General features: G+C 39.5%; 1 protein-coding gene across 1 annotated transcript in view; it reads right to left on the reverse strand.

Annotated features, from left to right (window-relative positions):
- kek6 (kekkon 6) overlaps positions 1-22,849 on the reverse strand; it is a 1,119,682-nt gene that overhangs the window by 86,060 nt on the left and 1,010,773 nt on the right. The window contains exon 3 of the mRNA XM_065218988.1: positions 1,804-2,091. The gene's annotated coding sequence lies outside the window, so the exon portion shown is untranslated. The remainder of the gene's footprint in view (positions 1-1,803; positions 2,092-22,849) is intronic.

Here is a 22,849-nt window from a genome sequence, read left to right on the forward strand (position 1 = left end):
CATTGATTCTTTTTCCCCATTCTGCTGTGTATCAATCCATCTCCATTCCTCTGGTTGAGACAGGTTTAGGATTTCATTGACCCGAAGCGCTACATCCTGTCTATAACGTCGAAGATCCGATGTAATCCAAGCATGTACGGTTGTAGAGTCACTCCAGAAATACGTTCGAAGAATCTTCACTGAGCGACCTTCCTCGATCGTTCTTCGTAGACGAGCTCCCAATACAGCTGCCAGTAAATAATTCTGCACGGGGCGTAGATATCGACTGAAGAGGGGCAACTTTCGTTTTCAATCACACCAATGCGCAACGAACCGTTCCTCTATCGATAATGCGGAAGTAAGCTACCACTGAGCAATTCCCTACGAATTCGCGAATCGGTTTATTTTTGTCAGCTGTCCGACTTGTATTATCGATTTATTAGTTTCGCCGGGTAGTCGTTAAGCTTTAGTTGGGAGAAAATCGTGTTTGTGGCCGTTTTTGGGTCGACGTTGGTGGAGAAACTTTTTACTCGGTGAATGAAATTTCGTGCCACATTCATTTTGAGTGTGTGAGGCCCGAATTAAAGCTGTTCTGAATAAGAGCATCAAGAGGATTTTCGCTGTGAATCGGATGAGTTGATCTGAGTTTTGCTAGTTGTGAACTGATCATGGTTCAGAGAATGCTTACAATAGGTTTCTAACTGTTGCAAGGAACGATCCTTGAACCCCTTGGGCATCCGTTTTCCATTTTTAAATACTTGGTTAAATCGCTGTTTCACCAGTTTCAAGTTTCAGGTATGAATTATAATTTTCTAACAGTAGGTTCTCTACGAGGTAAACAAAGTAGTCAACCTTAGCAACGATTGGCAAAACGTCAACACTCAACAGTGATGCCGTTTTGAATTATATTGTTTGTGTCCTACTTGTCAGTGTGTGTCTTAAAGTGCTGAATCGTGCCGGTCAGTGTAGCATACTGTGTTTTGGCACAGTATGCAAAGTTGAAAACCCCTAGACTTGAATATTAATTCTGGTACCAATGCTACCGACGCCAGGGCCAGGGAGCCAGGACCCTACCTCTCGACCCACTACTAAACTTATGGACCGTGAATCAACGGCTTTACAACCCTGATCAGAAATGTTATGCCTCAGAAAATCTCGGCGGCGCCGACTGGGATTGATCCAAGGCCTTTTGGGGTGAGAGGCAATCACACTTACCACTACACCACCGGTGGCACTGATGAAAGTTATATGACTACAAAAGTAATCATTCCACAGGAATAGCCGAAAACATAAAAGTAAATTGTCATTATATATGCCTATACTTGTTGTGTTGTTTGTGTTGTTGGAGTTTCGTAGAATTTCAATTCACCAGTCTGTGTTTACCGTACCGCGTGCACTGAAAACCTGAATCTCCAAAGGAAAAATACTTTCAGGCTGCTTGCTACCATCTGCATAAACAACAATAGGCAATAAATTCCTAACCTTCAAGTAAACAAACTCCAACAAATCCTCCAACGCCGGAGCCAATCAATATCCCCGTTATGATCTACGACTGTCATCATTGGCAATGGGGAAAACAACAAGGAGAAGTATAACTAGTATTTTGCCCACACGATTTGGTTTGGTGGGTTGGACCTTAACCAAGCAGGAGAGCAGAGCGCGTGGGACTGCGGCTGGCAACTGCCGCCACCGCAAGTTCAATAGAGTGATAAATTCCCAGCTTCGGTGATGCAATGCCCAGCCCCCCACTCGGATCTGGAGCCGCAAAATGTCCTACTAAACCCAGTGGCCCACAAATACACCCCCAGAATCGTTTCGACTTACACAAATTATTGCCTCCGCTGTCAGCTGTCGTTAGCCAAGGCCATAAATTTTGCAATCTCCTGCCGTCGTCGTCGTCGTCGTGTCGATGCTTCTACCCTGCTGACTGTTATCCACAGAGTTCCAAGCTAGTTGCTGCTGTATCGACTTGATCGTCCTCCTCGTCGTAGTTCGCTTTGATGCAACCGGGACGGAGCTGCGGGGGGATGCTGCGATGAATGTGAAAGGGGTAGGACGCCCTCAGCCGTCCGCCGTATTGCAGGCGCTTTGCTCTCAGCTCAACGTCCTGTCCTGGGTGGGTGTAATTAGAACGGAAAGAAGAGAGAAAAACAGACGAATACACAATTAGTGAAATATTCGGTTGGGGATGCTGGCTGGGGTTTGTTTTGTATGAGTCAATGGCAGAGCGGAGAGTTTGTATAGGTTTTCGAACAAAGCTCATCGAGTGTGAGAGGTTGTTTTGCAAAGTTCATGAGATCTTGTTTTCTTCAAGTTTGTCGAGCTGTTGTTTTAATCCCCGGGTTCGGTTGCTCGGTGCTGCTTTTTTGTTGTTGATGTTTTTGTTGGGAAAAGTGGAAAGTTAATAACAATGATTGGTACCAACATCAGTGCGCGTTTTGCATTTTGACTTTGGACGGCTCGAATATTGATTGTGGAAAAGTTCGTGCGGGAGTTGGAATGGTGAGAGATACGGAAATTGTAATTGAGCAATTTGCTCGGCTTTAAAATGTCCACGTTAAATTAGGGGATTTTACGTTTTCTCGTCAATTTTAGCAGTGTTTGTAGTGCTTGTTGCTTACATTCGCAACGAATCTTGCCTCACATTGCCTGCTGCTCATGAGTGATATGATGCTGCCGAAGTAATGGGGTGTTTACATCTGTGCTAGTTCACTAGCTCAACCAGCTCAACTAACTAGCACGAAATCCAGTTGCTCCTGAAAACTCATGCTGGTAGATGCTGAAGCAATGTTTATGTTATGCCGAGTACTTTTGACGCAGACTACGTCTTACGGGAAGGTACAGGGGGTAAATCTAACATCTAAAATTGTGACCGTCACGAAAAGGTGTTAGGTTTTGAACGCCTATAACTATGTCATTTATAGATGAAATTAAAATTCAAATACACTAGTTAACACTTAATAACTCTACGAAGCTGTTGAAGTTAATCCTTTTCTAATTTTTCATAAAAAAAAAACAACTATAGAAAATTGGGCAAATAAAAAGTGATAATTTTATCACTATATTAATGAAAAAAGTTTTCCATCATCCCGTTTGAATCATTCTACTTGAACCTGTAAAGTTATCAAATAGTGCTCCTGTCAGCTTTAATTCCCTGATTTTGGCGTATTTGAGAAAATCCAGGATTTTCGCAACAAAAATCACAATCACATTCATCTGCATAAAAAAAACAACAAAGAAAAGGAGTTGAAATTCACCGCCAAAGCAATTTTATTAAACTTTTTATTTATTATAAATTCAAAATAAATTACATTTCATTTTAACCTAGGTGCTCCAGTTCCTACAGTAACTTACCAGCCTTAATTGGTATTATATAACTAAGTGTTTTTACAATGTTCCTGATTTGGCAATTCAGTATTTAAAAAGTTTTTTTGTCCCTGTATGTCAATATAATAATCGACATCTTAAAACTTAAAACAAATACTAAATAATTGTTTTAATAAATTTATTGTTTTTTTTTTTGACATTTGCTCTAAAGTCTCAACATTAGAAATTCTATGTACCTCGGTAGTAATGTACCAGGGAGGCAACTTCAAAATCATCTTAATAACTTTGTTCTGAATCCTTTGAAGTGCTCTTTTCCTGGTAGTGCAACAACTAGACCATATTGGCACAGCGTAAAGCATGGCCGATCTAAAAACTTGTTTAAATATTAGAAGATTATTCGTCAGGCAAAGTTTGGATTTCCTGTTTATAAGAGGATACAAACATTTTATATATTTGTTACATTTGGCTTGAATGCCCTCAATGTGATCTTTAAAAGTTAATTTTTGGTCAAGTATTAATCCAAGATATTTCACTTGGTTTGACCAGGAAATTGGAACTCCGTTCATAGTGACTATGTGACTACTACTAGGTTTCAAAAAAGGAGCTCAAGGCTTATGTGGAAATATTATAAGTTGAGTTTTGGAAGCGTTGAGAGAAATCTTCCATTTTTGTAAAACTTTTCAGCAGTCTGCTGCAAATAACACGAAGACCTCTTCCTTTAGCAGAAATACCGACGAACATAGATTTGTGGTAACACTGAGTCTTAAATGAAATGTTATACAATATAGGCCCAAGAATGCTACCCTGAGGAACTCCTGCTCTAACAGGTAGTCGATTAGATTTGGAATTTTGATAATTTACCTGCAGAGTTCTGTCAGTTAAATAATTTTGAACTAATTTCATAATATAAAGTGGAAAATTAAACTTTTTCAATTTAGCAATCAAACCTTCATGCCAAACACTGTCGAATGCTTTTTCTATGTCTAGAAGAGCAACTCCAGTTGAGTGGCCTTCAGATTTGTTTGAACGAATTAAATTGGTAACTCTTAAGAGTTGATGAGTAGTTGAATGCCCATGGCGAAATCCAAACTGCTCATCTGCAAAAATTGAGTTCGTATTGATGTGAAGCATCATTCTATTCAAAATTATTTTTTCAAAAAGTTTACTTATTGAAGAAAGCAAACTTATTGGACGGTAGCTAGAAGCTTCAGCTGGATTTTTATCCGGCTTCAAAATTGGAACAACTTTTGCATTTTTCCATTTATCAGGAAAGTATGCCAAATGGAAACATCTGTTAAATAATTTTACCAAGAAAGACAAGGTACTCTCTGGGAGTTTTTTGATGAGGATATAGAAAATTCCATCATCACCTGGAGCTTTCATATTTTGAATTTTTTTAGTTATAGACCTTACTTCGTCCAAATCAGTCCCCCAGGAATCATCAAAAATATTTTCCCGAGAGAAAATATTCAGAAAATCCCGAGCAACCTGATTCTCAATAGGACTAGTAAGACCCAAACTGAAATTATGGGAACTCTCGAATTGCTTAGCAAGTTTCTGAGCTTTTTCCAAATTTGTGATCAAAATTTTACCACCTTCTTTAAGCGCTGGAATTGGCTTTTGAGGTTTTTTCAACATTTTTGTGAGTTTCCAAAAGGGTTTGGAACTCGGGTCTAATTTAGAAACATTATTTTCAAAAGTTTTGTTCCTCAGGGCAGAGAATCGCTTTTTAATTTGTTTTTGCAAATCCCGCCAGATAACTTTCATGGCAGGATCGCGTGTTCTTTGAAATTGTCTCCTACGGACATTTTTAAGACGGATCAAGAGCTGAAGATCATCGTCTATTATAATTGAATCGAATTTAACCTCGCATTTTGGTACTGAGGCAGCTCTTGCTTCAACTATAGAAGTAGTCAGAGATTCAAGAGCATAATTAATTTCATCTTTGGTTTGCAAAGGAATGTTTGGATCGAAGTTATATTCCATAAATGTTCGATATTGCTCCCAATCAGCCCTATGGTAATTGAAAGTAAAGCTGTTGGGATTAGAAATTATTTCTGTGAAAATTCAAAAGTTGCAAAAGTTGACATGAATCAGTTAAGACCAAATCAATAGTTGAGGGATTTCTTGCAGAAGAAAAGCATGTTGGGCTGTTTGGATATTGAATAGTGTAATAACCTGCAGAACAATCATCAAACAGAATATTACCATTAGAATTGCTTTGAGCATTATTCCATGAGCGGTGTTTTGCATTAAAATCACCAATAATGAAGAATTTAGACCTATGACGGGTAAGTTTCTGAAGGTCACCCATTGGAATGGCAAATAGGCAGCTATAAACGTAAGTTCTCCAAACTTTGTTTCAACAGAAACTCCCAAAGTTTCAAAAACTTTGGTTTCAAATGAAGACACAATTTTATGTTTGATTCGTCTATGAATAAAGATGACAACGCCACCACAGGGTCCATCAAGACGATCATTTCTATAAATGAAATAATTTGCGTCTCTTTTAGCCTTATGGTCAGGTTTAAGGAAAGTTTCACTTATAACGGCCATATGCACGTTATGAACTCTCAAAAAGTTAAATAGCTCGTCTTCATTATCTGTAAGAGATCGAGCATTCCAATTTAAAATATTTAATTATTTAAAATCCATTACTGAATTTCAAAGTCATGACGATATTGTTCACAAATTTTACTCCAGTTTGAATAACATCAAACATGGAGTTAGGTTTAAGCATATCAGTAATCATTTAAATGAATGATTTCTGTAAAAATTCCATTTTAGGAGCAGTAATGCTTCGTACGTCAAAATTATCAAAATATCCGTTAGAATTATGTTGGCTAGAATTTTGATTCCTACCGGCTGCAATGGCAGCATAGGTAGCTCCATTTATTCGCTGAACATTGTTAGCAGCCAGGGGAACAGGTATCGATGAAGAATTTGAAGCAGGGAGCGATGTTTTTAGCTACGGGTTCGAATGTAGAATTTGTTACCTAGTCGGAAACGTGGAGTGTCTCCTGTCTGTCCCTTGGAACGAGATTGTAAGATCCCTATGCGAGTCTTACGCTCCCAAAAATTGGATTTGTGGTTTTCACCACAATTTGAACATTTAAATTTCTTAGGATCTTCCTTCACAGGACAGTCGTCCTTTGCGTGAGAGGAATCACCACAATTCATGCATTTAGCTGGCATGTAGCAATATTCGGTTCCGTGACCCCATCCCTGGCACTTACGGCACGGGGTGAATTTTTGGAAATTTCCTCCAGTCTTCCTAAAGTGTTCCCACTTCACTCGGACATGGAGTATAAGGCTAGCTTTTTCCAAGGCCTTAAGGTTGTTTAGTTCACTAGACTTGAAGTGAACTAAATAAAAATCATTAGAAATCCCGTTGCGCGAATCGCCAGGACGGAATTTTATTTTCATTTTGATTACTTGGAGTGGCACAACTCCAAGTAATTTTGCCAGTTCATCTTTGATCTGATCCAGAGATTCACCACTGGGCAGTCCTTTCATGACAACCTTGAACACACGTTCAGTTTTGGTGTCGTAAGTAAAAAATTTGTGCTTCTTCTCAGTAAGATACTTGAGAAGACATTTAAATCCGTCCAAGGTTTCAGCCAATACACGGCATTCACCCCGACGTCCAATTTGTAGTGAAAACTTAACTTTCACGAAGTTCAAAAGTTCCATGCGAAGAGCATGGAAATCGGAAGTGGTTATCACAATAGGGGGAATCTTTTCCTTCTTGGCATTAAGCCGGGAAAGATTACTAGAATTTTTTCTTGGATGATTTATCATTCTCATCATCCGTGCGATAATCAAATTGATTGCTCAAATTAATTTCATCAGAAGGGGGATCAAGAGTTTGCCCTTTTCTTCTGCGCTTAGGCGTCATGGCGGCAGTAAATTTTTATCCAAATAGACTTCCAAGCAGATTGCTATATCCAAGAAGGATTTCCTCCGGTAGGGTCCAAACAAGGATCGAAGAGGAATTAGAGTTGAACAAGGTAGACATTTCACAGGTCGAGCACTAAAAAGTGCTGTTTAAATTTGTTGTAGCTTTAGGTAGCAGTAACACTTCCTTCAGCAAAAAACAAATAGATCCGCACGGCAAGAGCGATGCGGGCTGACAATATGTTGTCTTCTTTCGAGTTCCATTTGACGTTATTTCTGAACGCGATCGGCTACTTTGATCAAACTTGCATCAATTGTTCTCTACAGATATGTAAACAAACAACTGTCAAAGATTTTAGATTCTCCACACTAGAGGCGTGGTAGCAGCGCACGAGGGGCGTACCAATTTACTTTAAGTCAGCCTTTAAGAATGGTTTTAACGAGTACTAAAGTGTATACCATTTAAAATCCGCACACGCTCAAATTGCTCTAACTTTTGATCCGTTGGGTAAAATTAATTGAAATTTTGCGTAGACATAGTTTAATGTGTATTGTTTACACTCTGTGAGTTGATATCATCAGGTACGCAAAAGTCTCAAAATGGCGACGAAAAAACAGTGCGTGCGGGAAAAAGTTTTGCACGAGTACTTTGAGAATAAGGATCTGTCGCATCGTGCCATCGGAAAAAAGTTGGCAATCGCATATTCCACGGTGTCTGGTATCATAAAATGGTTCGAAGAACGTCTGACTGTTGATCGGAAGCGAAGATTCGGAAAAAAATCCAAATCTCGAGCAGAACTACGTACGTTTAAGGTTCAGAAGTCCTCAAACCGTGACGAGAAACGGAATATGGTCGCCCGGAAGTTGAACGACCAGAAGTTAACGAAGCTATTCTGCTGCGTAATAGATGACGAGAAATATCAAGACCCACAATTGAAATGGCCTTAACTCTATTTTGTAAACAAACCTTGTAAGGCCATTTTCTTGCGAACCGAAGTCCGCAAAGGCAAACCAACATAATGAACAGGTAGGGGAAATTCTCCTCTACCCGATTGTGGTTTAGGTTTGCGAATGAAGGTTTCGGTTCGCGAGAAAATGACCTTACAAGGTATGTTTACAAAATGGAGTTAAGGCCATTTCAATTGTTGGTCTTGATATGTGAAGGCGATTCCAGGAAACCTGTCAAGGATAAGTGTGAAATTCCCGAGAACCTCCGGACACAGAAGATGTTCGATTTGGTGAATGTAGCAACGCTCTCTCGATGCCAGATTGAAGCAGCTGTAGAACCACTCTCTTTTCTTGATGCCGATCATCCCGCTTTTGAAGTAACTATTAGTCTCGCGCAGCCTACTGAATATGAGAGTTTCCCGGACGAACCTGGACTTGACTTTCACCGCACTGATTTTGGAGGATTACTTGAAGCGCTTCGCCAAACTGACTGGCACATCCTTGAATCCGCTGAAGATATTGACATTGCTGTAGAGTACTTCACCAGTGTGTTGAAGAGTTACTTGGTTGATTTTGTTCCACTGAGCAGACCATCTTCGAAACCACCTTGGGGAAATATACATTTACGACGACTCAAACGTCTAAGATCCAAAGCACTCCGATCCTACTGCCAGTCTCGTTGTCCTTTTTTCAAGCAACATTTCGCACGTGCTAGTAACAGTTATCGCACGTATAACCGTTATCTGTACAAACGCTACTGCAAACGAACTCAGGAAAATCTGCGCAGACATGCACGACATTTTTGGAAATTTGTCGACTCTAAACGGAAGGAGAATGGGTTCCCGTTGAGGTGTTTCTGGGCGATTAAGTCGCCACCTCCACTTTGGAAAAGTGCAATTTGTTTGCCACTCACTTTAGAAGGACATTTAATGATTCTACGTCGTCTGCACGTCAAATCACAGAAGCTTGTAGAGATACACCTAGTGGGGTCTGTTCTCTGAGAAGCTTTGCAATCACGTCGAATCAGGTGGACTCCGCCATAAACAAATTGAAATACTCTGTGTCCAGTCCTGATGGCATACCGACATGCGTACTGAAAAAATGCGGCGAAGAGTTGATTTTCCCTCTTACGACAGTTTTCAACACAAGCTGGAAAACATGGGTCATGTTCCCTGTGTTTAAAAAGGGGGATCGACAGAACATCGAGAATTACAGAGGAATAACTTCGTTGTGTGCTTGTTCGAAGGTTTTCGAAATCATAATAAATGATGAACTTTTTGACTTCTGCAAGAATTATCAGCATGGTTTCTACCCCAAAAGATCAACATCTACCAATCTCGTCCAGTTTTCTTCGTTTTGCATACGCAACATTGATGCTGGTGCTCAGATCGACACCGCATTCACTGATTTGAAATCAGCTTTCGATAGAGTTGACCACGGAATATTACTGAAACGTCTAGGAAGAATTGGTGTCTCTGCGGATCTTGTTAGCTGGTTTGGATCATACCTTACAGATCGTAGCCTCACCGTTAATATCGGATTTGAATCTTCGGAACAATTTTCAAACTTATCTGGGTAGCAACCTGGGTCCTTTGTTATTCTCGCTCTTCATCAACGAGCTTTCTCTCGTACTACCATATGGCTGCCGTGTGTTTTACGCTGATGACGTCAAAATATACATGATCATTAAAGGTATCGAGGACTGCTATACTCTACAATTGCTGCTGAATAGTTTTGCTGATTGGTGCACCCGGAACATGCTGACGTTGAGCATCCACAAATGTAACTTTATATCGTTTCATCGCAAGCTCAACCCGATTACTTATGATTATTCAATTAATGGTCAGTCCCTTGAGCGTTGTCTTCAAGTTCGTGATCTTGGTGTCATCCTGGATTCAGCGCTGACCTCCCGATCGCACTACAACGATAGTATCTGTAGAGCCAACCAACAACTGGGATTTATGTTCAAAATATCCTGCGAATTTACCGATCCTCTCTGCCTCCGGTCTCTGTACTGCGCACTTGTGCGATCGATTCTGAAATCCAACTCTGTAGTATGGTGCCCGTACTAGTCAACCTTGACTAGTAGGATCGAAGCAATTTAGAGAAAATTTGTGAGATATGCCCTACGACGCCTTCCGTGGCGAGATCCGTTAAACCTACCACAATATGGAGATCGATGCCGATTATTGGGACTGCAGACGCTTGAGCAAAGACGAAATGATGCCCAAGCGGTGTTTGTAGCTAAACTTCTCACAGGAGAAACTGACGCACCGGAGTTACTAGGTCAACTTAACCTTTACGTTCCTGAACGATTACTTCGCCAACGGAACTTTTTGCTGCTTGAACCCCGCAACTCCTTGTACGGCCTTCATGATCCTGTCCGCCTTATGTCGACTAGGTTTAACGAAGACTACATCCTCTTCGACTTCAACTCTACTGTGGCAACATTTAAGAGTAGACTGACTGAATTGCATTAATGGATCGAGTGAGATTCGTTATTGTGAAAGGTGAGTAATATCATAGAGGTAACTCTAAGACCACTGGGTCCCGAAGAAAATCATTATTATTTTTGGCTCACTCAGTACCAGAGCAACGGTCCCAAGCAGTCCCAAGCTATTTCACTCACCCCTGCATGTTCTGCATGAATCCACACACCCCTGATGTTATCTGTCAAACTTTCATAGCGAATCAAAACAAACATAGTGTAGTAATAGAATTTCAACTAGAATAGGGTACGTTAATCGTTTGCTTGGGACCAATAGGCTACTAAAGTGGTGGGCCAATTTAAAATCGTTAGTTTCGTATTGATTGTTGGTAATATTCCATTGCTTTTTTTTCTCGATTCACCACTGCCGACGAGGATGATGGATGTCCAATGGAGCTGATAGAATTATAATGTTTTTATGTTTATGACTACAGTTGATATTTGAAGCCATGTTCAATTTATGTTATGTTCACGGATGTGCTTGTTTTGTAATGTTTGTACTGTATTGTGAAAAGATATGGGGTTTTAACGCCATTTAAATTGGCCTCCCCTGTAAACGGAGTCCCAGAGTGATGCTTCCGTCATAGAGGTAACTCTAAGACCAGAAGGTCCCGAAGAAACGAGCTCAATTTTTTTTCTCGCTCTGGTACTATCATCGGTCCCAAGCTAATCGATTCACCCCTTGAAACATAGGAAAATCCACTAGCCCCTCAATTTATCTGTCAAACTTTCATAGCGAATCAAAACAAACATAGTGTAGTACTGGAATATATACTAGAATGGGATACGTTAGTCGATTTGCTTGGGACCAATAGGCTAGTCAAGTAGTGAGCCAATTTAAAATCGTTAGTTTCGTATTGATTGTTGGTTCCGTGGTCGTATTACACTCGATTTGCCATGAGCCTGCAACTGGCAAAATTTGCTGCTGGGGGAACGTCCAGTACCGTTTTTATCATGAAAAGTCGAAGTAGAAATCGATCAGAGCAATTGAAAACCAAAATCTAGGCAAAAATGAAAGCTGCAGTAAACAGAAACAACAACGGTGAAACGTCATTGAGTGTATGCGTTAAAGTTATACTGTTATTTTTTTTACTTTGAAGCTATCCGCTTGACAGTTAATATCATTAATATTTATACTAAAAATTATAATAATTATCAATTTGAGCAATTTTTCCACCAAATATTACTGCAGATCAAGTTGTTCTTTCCCTACACTCTTAGCTACGATTACCACAAATTATCGGTAAAAAGTTATCGGTATATTTTACCGATAAAAATCGTTACTTTTTACTTTCAATAGGCTATTTTTTACTATAAATTAGGTAATATTTAATGTTAATTATTGGTAATCCATGATTACCGATAATTTAGGTATGTGCACTTTCTTCGATTATCGGTAATTTCTACCGATATTAAGGTATTCTTTACCGACTTTAAGGTATGTGCATCTTAGCGTGTAGGGCTTCTCCCTCTCCTGAAGGCTCATGACGGTCCGACGATCTTCTGGCCGGATTTGGCATGATGCCACTACACGAAGGACGTGCTAGAGTGGTATGAGACGGATTATGTTGATTTCCTGCCGAAAGGTCTGAACCCCCCCAAACACTCCGGAACTGCACTCAACAAAAAAAAAACTACAAGGTGTAGTAGATAAGACAAGACATGAAGAAATGAAAATAAAATTCATAGTAGGCTATTGACAAATAATCGGTAATAAAATCAGTCTTGTAAGAGAGTTTGTAGAGTACGGAAGCAAATTGAAACTCTACTTTATTCGTTCCCGAAAATCCCCGAAAATCAAACCTATTACGATGGAAGGCAATCCAGGTCACGACATTGGCGCAAGTGCTCCCAGAAGGTGAGAAAGTTGAAAAATATTTGAAGAAAATTTATGCGAAAAGTAAATCTCGAGGCAAGAAGAAATACAATTGGAATTCGCTTCGTTCAGGTATGAAATAAAAAAAATAAAAAATCGAGAAATCAGCTGAAAAATGGTCAATTGTAAGTTTTTTTATTATTCGTTTCCATCGTAATATCCATATAGCACACACGGCAGGTCAGTTGAAAATTTGATATGGTGTCCGCATTATCTAGTTATAATCCCCTGAATTGAATAAAAAAAAATCCTTATTAGCACTGTGACAAGAAAAGATAATTTGCGGACATTAGAAACGTGATGAAAAATAAAAAAAAAGAAGAAGAGATTTGTATCAGTATCATGATGAACAAATTAAAATATGAAAAAAAAAAAAAAAATCAGCTAGTTTGACGCAAGACAAGTAAAGAAAGGCTATCAAAATTATCAGTTCGATTCTCTTGATAAAATTCGTACAGCACAAGCGGCAGCTTAAAAAAAAATTTAACTATTCGCGTTATGTTCTGTGAAAACCATTTTAAATCTACCAATGAAACACATTCTTCCTTCAATCAACAAAACACGTTGCTAGGTTACTGAAAATTATAACTGTTCACTGACCATTAACCGTTGGTAACCAAGAATTGAGAAAAAAATTAAAGGGTTGTGTCCTAGACACGACCGCAGTATGACGTAGAACCTATCTATCTATCTCTATCATTTAGGTTAACATCCGAAGTCCCTCCTTTTTTACATATTCTGCACAAAACAAGCTTTCTAAGCCCCACAACTGACAGGATTTCCCGCCATTTTATTATGAATGGGGGCGGGGCAGAACGTTTCTTTTGTGAAGAATATGGAAAAAAGGATGGACTTTGGATGTTAATATAATTTCATGAGGTACAGATATGTTTTACAGTCAGTTGTGTGTAATTCACCAACATAATATCATCGAATATGTCTTTCAAGAAATTTTTTTTTTTCTCAAATTTGAAAGTTTTGATGCGGGAAGAAATTAAGGGAAAAACTTCTGTTTTTACTAATAATTGTGGTTTGTTTAAAATTTATTTCCCGTAAAAAAGTGATCGTCAAAGTCCATGTCTTTTTCGGGTTATTGTTAAGAAGGGGAGGGGGATGTTGTTGTGAAGGGAGGGGAGGGTTTGCATACATTGCTTTTCCTCATTCCTCATTGTGTCGCATTCTTTATTGTGGTCATGTGCAACCACACCTGACAGGATTTCCCGCAGTTTTTTTATGAATGGGGCGGAGCAAAAAGTTTCTTTTTTGCAGAATATGTAAAAAAGGATGGACTTTGGATGTTAATATAATTGCATATATAGAGGTACCAGATATGCTTTACAGTCAGTTGTTGGTAATTCATCGAGTGTATGTCTCCTGCTAAGCAATTTTTTTTGAAAATGTTGGCTCTGCATGTAAACAATTAATTGTTTATACATAATTGATTAATCTACGCAAAACTGCACCAGTGCATGCGACACCTAGGTTTGAAATCCAAAACCACAAAAGTGATGATGTACTAAAAAATATTCCATACGATTTGACAGCTAGCAAAAAGTCATTATCATTTTCACATCATTTCCATCTACTGGTCGACCGTAACGTAGATTCATCAATTTTTTTTTTTTTTTTTTTTTTTAATCTTTATTTTAGAGATTCATCAATTGTGGTTTGTTTAAAATTTATTTCCCGGAAAAAAATGATCGTCAAAGTCCATGTCGGGTTATGTTAAGGGGGTGGGGAAGAGGTTGTTAAGGGGGAGGGGGTTTTACATGCATGGTTTTTCAAGTCTCATGCCTCATTGTGGTGGACACGACGTGATCCACCTTTGGCAGCTGACTTGGTCCTGCTTGCTTCAGGACATAGTGCCACGCCGTCCGAAGCGGTAATGAACAGATGCAGGAGAGCAGCGTTGATTTATATCTTTTCAGGTTCAAGCAGAATGGTGTGCAACCAAGTGGTATTCGTTTATGATGACTGGGTTTGGGAAAAAGGCTTATTTCGTGAAAACAGTGATAACATTATCATTTGTACATTTTCAAAAGTTTAATTACAGAAAAAATGGAAAAAAATATTTATTTCAGCAGGTTTGAAATGTAATATCCTATCGATTGGCGTATTTGGATTTAAATTTCATCCATAAATGACAAAGTTACAAGCGTTCAAAACCACACACATTTTTTTGATTTGCACCCCAGTATAGTCGAAAAAGACGTAGTTCTACGTCAAAAACCGAAAATCGTTCCTTCGTGATAATCGTACAGCATACGCGATAGATCATCTGAGAATTTGTGTTACTATTACTGTACTACGAATTCATGTTGCTAGCTTCGTGACGAAAAAATTGTGCTGAAAAATCGCGCTGAAATATGTGGTTGGCGAATAAACGAGAGTGATGAGGAACTTCATAAATATCATTTTTTTTCTGACGGTGGCACTCGTACAATTTGTCAATTTATAGTTTGCGTAACTATTCGTGTTATGACTGTATAAAAAAAATCATTTGGCATCTTGCAATAAAAAAAATCTTCCTAAAAATAAACAATACTACAACAGGCTACTGGAAATTAAATATGTTCACTGTTGTTCGTTCTTGAGTTCGTTCTGCATGAAAATCAACAATAAACTAACGGTTAATCTCCATGGAAACCAGATGACGTGCAGAAATATTAGTAAATACGTTTTCGTCGACGTACGTCGATTATCGATTTGCATTGAAATCATTTTGACGTTTGGTCTTGAAAGTGCAAAGTGTAAAGAAGAAAGAAGGGTGGATACAGACATGCAGGATTGTGCAATTTCATCAAAAGGGATAGAAAATAAAGAGATTTTATCACAGGACAGAATAACGGTTTGTGAGAGAATGAATAGCACGGTTATTGTAAACATTCTATAAATTGAAAATTTAGACATTGTGAACGGAACGCTTGACGGAACTGCCTGAAAATGTAGAAAATGTGATTGGAACGGTGTTTGTTTTGTACAAAGAAGATTATGTTAAAATTATGAACGGAATGGTTGTTTTATGAAAAGATGGCTGATAGAAGATTTGGAAATTGTGAACGAAACGCCTGTGGTGCAATAAAAGAAGCTGATTATGAACGAAGGAACCAAGACTATTTGGTTATGAGATGATAAGCATAATCAGAATACATCTGTGATGAAAGAGATAAGTATCGATAAATGACATCATATAATACTAGAATCAGGTTATCGTAAAAAGTCGGCAAACTTTGTTTTTATAAATCTGTTTTGCTGTTTGTTCTAGATGATTTTTTTTTCCTGGATTTGTTTTCCGTCGATCTTGTTTTCCGTGCTACCGACGCCAGAGAGGCAGCTCCCACACCTGGACCCTACCTATCGACCCATCAACTCATGAACCGGGGACCAACGGCTTTACTTCCCTTCCGAAGGAAGGCGTGATCAGAGATGTTATGCCTCAGAACATCCCGGCGGCGCCGACTGGGATTGAACCCAGGCCTGCTGGGGTGAGAGGAAATCACGCTTACCACTACATGACCGGCGCCGCTGTTGTAGATGAATTATAAATCGTTCGTTAAAAATCAAAAGGAAGTTTTGATCAGAACTAATTGTACTTTCTGATGAAGTGATTCGCAAAAAAAAAATATATATATATATATATATATATTTTGAGTGACTTGTTGACTCTCTCAAGTGTGAGATATAATGTTATGGTTATATGTTGTATGTATTATTAACAGAATATTGATGATTTAATTCTGAATTAAAACACACTTCGTTTGTGCTTTTCGTACTTATGATTTTAGTCAATGAAATATGGAAAATTGAGTGCATAATTAAAAAAGCTCTGAGAGGCTATTTAAAAGCTTATTTTGGCCAAAAGTTTCGTTCAATATAGTGATTATTTTAACTAATTCTGTACACAGTTTTGAGTAACTGAGTGATGGGATTCACTCAAATGAGAATTTTCGAGATAAAAGCTGGATCAAAACTACTGGATGTACTCTATGGAACAGCGACGTCAGCAGAGGATCCAGATCCGACCAGTAAACCGTATTCGAATGCACTTAGCCGCTTGCAGAATTACTTCGGTTCTCGCGACTATTTGTTGATGCAACGCCAACTGTGCTCCATGTATCAAGAAGCTACCGAATCCGATATGAAATATATCAAGCGTTTCATTGCTGCTGCAAAATTGTGCGACTTTGGAGAGGAGCAATTGCTGGAGAATATTTGTCACATTATCCAGTCTCATGCAACCAACTTGAGGATACGTGAGATCGGTCGAAAGGTTTTAAGGAAGGGCGGAACTTTAGCTAATCTTTTGGGAAAAAATAAGGGTCCAGGAGGTTGAATGAATCAACGAGGAAATATACACGAAAAATCACCAACAGGCAAGGAAAGTGGATGTGGCTGCCGTTTCGTACAAGAGAGTACTTAACAAATCAACGGAAGGTATTACGGGTACAACAGGTCAACGAGCGGCAGGTACTTGGCAGCAACGAGCGCCAGGACCTTGGCAGAGTACCCGGGGTAGAGTAGGATTTTTGCGACGAGGAACATCGAGGACTGCCAACAGCCCACGTAACTTTTGCTGGAGATGTACAAGTAACTATCATTCTGCAGCGGAGTGTTTTGCGATACACATTGAACGTGCTTGTCGGTCTACAGTTTCGACGAAACGTAAACCTCAAGAATTCGATGAAGCAACACCGGCAAAAGTAATGAAGATTGCCGCGATCACCAAGGATGAATATTGCGATGATGAACATTCAGTAAGTGAATAATTTTGATGAGCTGAACTATTTTTTGATTTTGATTATTGTTTTATGATTCAGTTTATTATTATTTATGGTTCAAGTACAAAATAAATCAGTTTATGAAGGTAATCATAAATTCTTCCAGCAATTGATACTACGAACTACTGATCTTGTAGAGGAATTAAATAATAAGGAAATTGTTGGACGGGTTGCAAACTTACCAGTTACATTTTTGATTGATTCTGGAGCAGAAGTGAACACGGTGGATAGGGAAACGTTCAATAAGTTGAGGAGTATTGATAGTTCAGATGGCGCCCTAATATGTATTTCTATGGGCTCAGACAAGCCGCTTAAAGCATATGCTTCCCAAGGTCAGGTTTCGGTGATTGCAACGTTTGTAGCAAGCTTGTTTATTTCCGGTGATCGACCACAGTTGATGGAAAAATTCTATGCCGTCGAAAACGGTAGACCGCTTCTCAGAAGAAACTCTGCAATTCGATACAGTGTTCTTCAAATTGGTCTAAATGTTCTAGTCCTTCCATCGGATAAGATTAAAGCAAATTTCAAAATGTTTCCTGGTGAAATATGTGCCATAATGACCACCGGTGAATTTCCTAAATTTAATGTGCCACCAGTCGAGCTGTCGTACGATAGGAACTTACCACCTTCACGGAACGTGTTAACCAGTATTCCTCCGGCTTTTAAAGAAGAGACAGAACGTAGAATCAAGGAACTTTTGCGTACAGGAATAATCGAACAAGTGGCAGATGACATGGATAAATCTTATTGCTCCTCGTTACTAGTCGTCCCTAAAGGAAAAAAATGACATTCGGTCAACCCTGGAAGCAATCTTAGCGGATTTGGACGGTGCTGCTTGGTTTTCTACAATAGACCTGACGAGCGCTTTCTTTCACGTTGTTTTGCAATCAAATTCGAGACATTTGACGATTTTTTTCGCGGGGAATGCAACATACAGATTTAAAAGATTACCTTTTGGTTTATGTAATGCTCCGGACATCTTTCAAGAAATTTTGCAAACGGTCGTACTAGCAGATTGCAAAGGCATTTGCAATTATCTGGATGATATTCTGGTTCATGGAAAAACTAAAGAGAAGCATGATGCTAGTCTGGAAGCTGTTCTCTGTCGCTTGCGTGAACATGGTGTAAGCATCAATCAAGAAAAATGTGTGTTAGGAAAGCAATCAGTCAAGTTCTTGGGTTTCTCACTATCAAATGACGGGCTTAGAATTGAAGAAGATAAATTGAAGGCTATCAGAGACTTTCGGAGACCTGAATCTTCGTCTGAGGTGAAAAGTTTTCTTGGATTAATGAACTTCACAGAACGATTCATTTATCAACGAGCAGAGAAGACAAATCATTTGAGGAATCTTGCGAAGGCTGAAAGGTTTCAGTGGGGACAAAATGAGGAGGACGAATTCGCTTACTTGAAGTCAGAAGCATTAAGGACCATAACGAAGTTAGGGTTTTTCAGATACAAGGATGAAACAGAACTCTACGTCGATGCTTCTCCAATCGAACTTGGTGCTGTTCTTATTCAGTACAATGTATCAAAAGTTCCGAGGATTATCGGCTGCGCTTCTAAGGCGTTGTCAGAAACAGAAAGAAAATATCCACAGACGCAGCGAGAAGCATTGGCCATGGTTTGGGGTGTCGAAAGGTTTTCTTTTTATTTGCTGAATAAGTCATTCACCATCAGAACTGATTCAGAAGCAAACCAGTTTATCTCCGGAGATGGATGTAGAACAGGTAAAAGGGCGATCTCTAGGGCAGAAACATGGGCTCTCAGACTTCAATTGTATGACTTTAAAGTCAAATGTGTGCCAGGTGATAACAATTATATTGTTATCCAATGTGGTCATTTAGATTTTTTTCTTCTAACGATAGGCATTTGCTGTTTGCACTGGACGCTGGAACAATGGACATAACTTGGAAGGGCATTGAATTAGCATCTGAAGCAGATGCAGAGCTAGTCGCTATTGGTGAAGCGTTGGAATCAAGAAGCTGGTCAAAGGACCTCCGTCGTTTCGAAGCACATGCTAAGGAATTGCGGATTTTGGGTCCCAAGATATTCAAAGGAGAGAGACTTATCTTACCGAAATCATTGCGCTCAAAGGTATTGCTGACAGCACACATAGTGCATATAGGATGTGCTGAAATGAAAACAATTCTGAGGGAAACCAGGTCACGACACAAGGGACAGCTCTATGAGGTTGTACGCAATGGTGAAGTAGGACTACGTGGTCTTATATAATAAATCTTATTTGTTAACTACAGCAGGAGCTTGTGTTTTGCGTAGGAATAGGAATTTTAGCGGGGTTCTCTCTGTTTACAATTTTTAGTGCCACGCACTTGACATAGATGGCCCACAGCTACTCACGAAGAGCTACTGATTCCGATCAATAGCTGTGCGACAGGCGGCTTCTTCCTCCTTCTATGGATGGTCATGTGGGTTACAGCTCGCAGCTTGCAGGTAGCCTTTCGTTGTGTACTTGAGAACACCACCACTCACCACGCGGTGATTGAATAAACACCGTTTGGTGAGACCGGATGGAATTCAACTTTGAAATCTGTGTTAGGTAAATCGCTTTTCGCAGGCAATCAGGGATAATTTTAATTATCAAAGCAACAGTTACACATTCGTGCAATTTTCAATTTAAAAAAAACGATAAAGTCTTAAATTTAACAGATGTGTAGAAATGGATCTGACCGATTGGTGATAAAATTATTCAAATAAGTCCAGGGGCAGCTGAATTATTAACGTTCAAAATCTTTCATTTGTTGTTACATGTTCCATTTTAGGTTTCACAAAGTGTGCCCCAATATAGAAATCATAGACGTAGTCCTACGTCAAAAATAGTGGGCCATTATGAAGGAGCACCTTCTAAAACGACCTAAAGTAATGAAGAATGTAGAAGAAATGAAGAAAGCAAAGGTTAATATGCAAACAACTAACGATTCTGAGGTCATGCAGAACCTTGTGGCTGGGGTTAAGGCCAAGGTTCGCGCATTCGGATATAAAGGCAAAATAAATTAAATGAATGATACCAAAACTAACTTTAATTACTCTATTCCCATACAATACTGATGATGGTACAGCACGCTACTACTGCTTTCTCTCTGAGATGACTTCGTTGGTCATGACGAGAGGAGCAACACAAAGAAATGCATTATAACACACCATCGACTGAAAATGCTCTCGGTAACAAGGGGCTTTAGGTAGTGATGAAACATCGCTAGAACTATTCCACAGCCGCAGACAGTAATGATCAAAGGTGGGAGTACGGGTTAGGCAAAAGGTGTGCGTTTGACTTTGTACTGCCACATTAATGGCCCTTCGCTCATTTTTAACTTCCTTTCAATTTTCATACTGCCCTACTCAAACGGAACTATCCACCTACCCTTTTCTAAGATCATACTCTAGCTAATAAGTTATCACAATAAAGCTTCATGTTAGATAGCATTTCCAACCAACCCCGGATTTAAAATAAAATGAAATTTTATTTATAACAATGCAGCTCTCAAGTATCATTGCAAATTTTATCACGGTTTTAAAACATTTTACAAGTCTAAATCATGGTCTACAGAACCCTCGGAAAACCAAAATGGTTACTTATTCATTATCAAAATTACTCATGCTCATAGTTCATGTATTTTGATGGACTGTCTGAATAATTTGCAGTTGAATCTTAAAGTATAGTAAATAAGTGTCATTTTTGTAGTTTTCTCTCTATCATATTCTCCAAAGCTTGAGCCATCATATTGAATATGAAACTTTGATTCCATGGTGCAAAAGTGTGGATTGTGCCCATTATACCTCTCATTTTCCAACGAATGAAACCCTAGAAATTGCTGCTAAAATAAGTTCCACCCACCGTTGCCACCTGCCCTCCTGGTGTACCTTATAATGTCTAAATCCTTTGATCAATAATCTTCAAAGCAGATCAAAAAATCCAAAGCACAAAAACTTTCCCTTTTCAAAGTATGTACAAAGTTTCAATTTGGAAAATTTAATCAATCTAAATGAATCATTATTTCCGCCGAGCGTTCAATTCCCAATCACGAATCGAATAACATTAATTGATCTTCTGTTGACACTTGCACCCGTCTTCTTCCCGACATTCGATCTTTTCGCCGCGCACATTTCTCCATCCATCCGAAGATGGAAAATCCGGAACAAAAGCTACGAAGCTCCATCCTTTTTTTCCGCTTCTCCGCCTTGGCACAATCGCACGTTCAAACCATCATCTTCATTTTCGTCGTCGTCATCATCACCTCATAGATCAGAGTGCATCACTTGAATACGTTCTCAAATTGGCCCTCTCCCACGCCGCCGTCGACTTCCATTGGAAATCACACGGAACGACGACGGCTGGGGCCCCATTCTGGTACAATTCCCAATCAAAAGTGAAAACGGTGGCTGGGAAAAATATTAGCGTAACCAGATAGATGAGACAGCCAACAATGGAACGAATGGAAAATCCAATTGATGATGGTTGCTTCCTTCTTTTCTCGCCACGAAATGCACACGATAGAACCGTCTACGGTAGGACAAGGTTTCCCGGGCATCGGGAATCGAAACGATGTAACACTATTCTCGATGTGCAGAGAACCTTCACTCTGATGCTGAATGCTGAAGCGGGAGAAGAGGGAAAAGGTGAAAATTTATTATTTCCAAGTTGGATTCAACAACAACAGACTGAAGACGGAGCATCGAGTTAGGCAGCGCAGGCGATGATGATGGTGGTGGATTTTGATACGGGGGTGAATATGGACAATCGCCACTCGGAGGTCGGTCGGGTGTAGAGACGGCGGTGAGGGCGAAACAATAGGATCGAATAAAATATTCATTACGCCGTTCGGTTTCTATGTGTGTGTGTGTGCGATATGGCGAGCTCATCTCGGATTAAAATGGAGCCTTCGTTAGCGGACACAGTAATGGATGAAATCGGATACCCAGTCTTGAGCTTCCGATTTGATTGAACCTGTACGTTAGAGGGTTGGTCGTGCCGCGTGAGCATTGAAGGTTGTTGTTGGCTTCTGGGTGGTTGTTCAATCAGGATCAACAGTATGTGAAGCGTATTTCAAGTGAAATTATGCTTTTGACTAGGGGAGATTGTGTGATTCCTTTATTTGGAACGCTCAAACAAGGGAGCTTTACGGAGCCATGATTTATTGTGGGTAGTAACATAATTTTCTCTAAGCCATAATTCTCTAAGATCAGTGATTCCGAGGGGTGAACAGAAGACAGCTTAAGGAAACCGTAAATCTCTCGGGGTGAAAATTCGCAGGACTTCTATAATACAGTCAGGACTCCTTATTGCCAGGGTAACCGGGACGTGAATAAGGATACCCACATCTTATGGGATTTTCACTAATAGGGGTTGTGGTGGATTATTTCATTTGTTTCAATATATAAAGCTACACTGTCTTCGATAAAGTTGTTGTACTAGGTTAGATCAACAAGCCTGTGCCATTCAATTCAGCTTTAATGGGGAACTACGCCGCTAGAGGCGCTCCACTTTCACGGGCGTCATATAAAGTTTGGGTTCAACATTGAATATATCTTGATCCTGG

This window comes from Ochlerotatus camptorhynchus, unplaced genomic scaffold (genome assembly GCF_037179485.1).
Source record: "Ochlerotatus camptorhynchus isolate MF236.1 unplaced genomic scaffold, CSIRO-AGI_Acam_v1.1 ptg000096l, whole genome shotgun sequence".
Lineage (NCBI taxonomy): Eukaryota > Metazoa > Arthropoda > Insecta > Diptera > Culicidae > Ochlerotatus > Ochlerotatus camptorhynchus.